This window comes from Morone saxatilis, unplaced genomic scaffold (assembly GCF_004916995.1).
Source record: "Morone saxatilis isolate NCDOM2014 unplaced genomic scaffold, NCSU_SB_2.0 Contig23, whole genome shotgun sequence".
Lineage (NCBI taxonomy): Eukaryota > Metazoa > Chordata > Actinopteri > Moronidae > Morone > Morone saxatilis.
The window spans coordinates 13,149,583-13,150,265 of record NW_023339796.1 but is presented as its reverse complement, the minus strand read 5'-3'; positions in this window follow the sequence as shown (position 1 = coordinate 13,150,265).

Sequence of the window (683 nt, the reverse complement as noted above, 5' to 3'; positions counted from 1 at the left end):
CCCCCCCCCGGCAAAGTGCGAGACAGAACCAGGGATAGAGGGAGGGGGAAAGTGAGGGGGGGGAGAAGGGAAGAGGTTAAGAGAAATGGAGGGAAGGGTTGATGAAAACAACAGATCTCTGCTCCCTAATCCTTTTGTGTCGACGGTGTTAATCCATCCGAGCAAAAGCCGGCCCCCCCACACCCACCCGCACCACTCACCCTCCCTCAACCCCTGGTTCTGCACCATATACCAGGGGCTCCCACTACATAAACAACCGACAGCACTACTGAAACCAATACTCTTCCCCCAGACAGTCAGGCAGAAGTGTACGGCAGCCGCAGTGTACCCCCCTGATAAACACGCAACTCAGGCTCAACTCTGTCCCTGCTTTCATCCTGTTCATCTTTGTGGCCACTGGGAACAAGTTTCCATCCTGAATTGCTTGCTTTGTTTGTTTATGCAAACATATTTTAATCTTGCGTCAGCATGTCAATGTGTGTGTATTGGAAATTGCAAAGTACTGTTTTTCCCTTTTTGTGTATTTTGCTTTCATACATTTGCTCTTCTTTGTTTTGCTCTGCTTTGTTTTGGCTACTGTACATGTAATGAATGCACTTGAGAGCAACACGGTGTATTCACTTCAAGTGTTTTTGTGTCGTGGTCTTGTTTACGAGCTGTAAGAGAGAGGTGAGGGAGGAGGG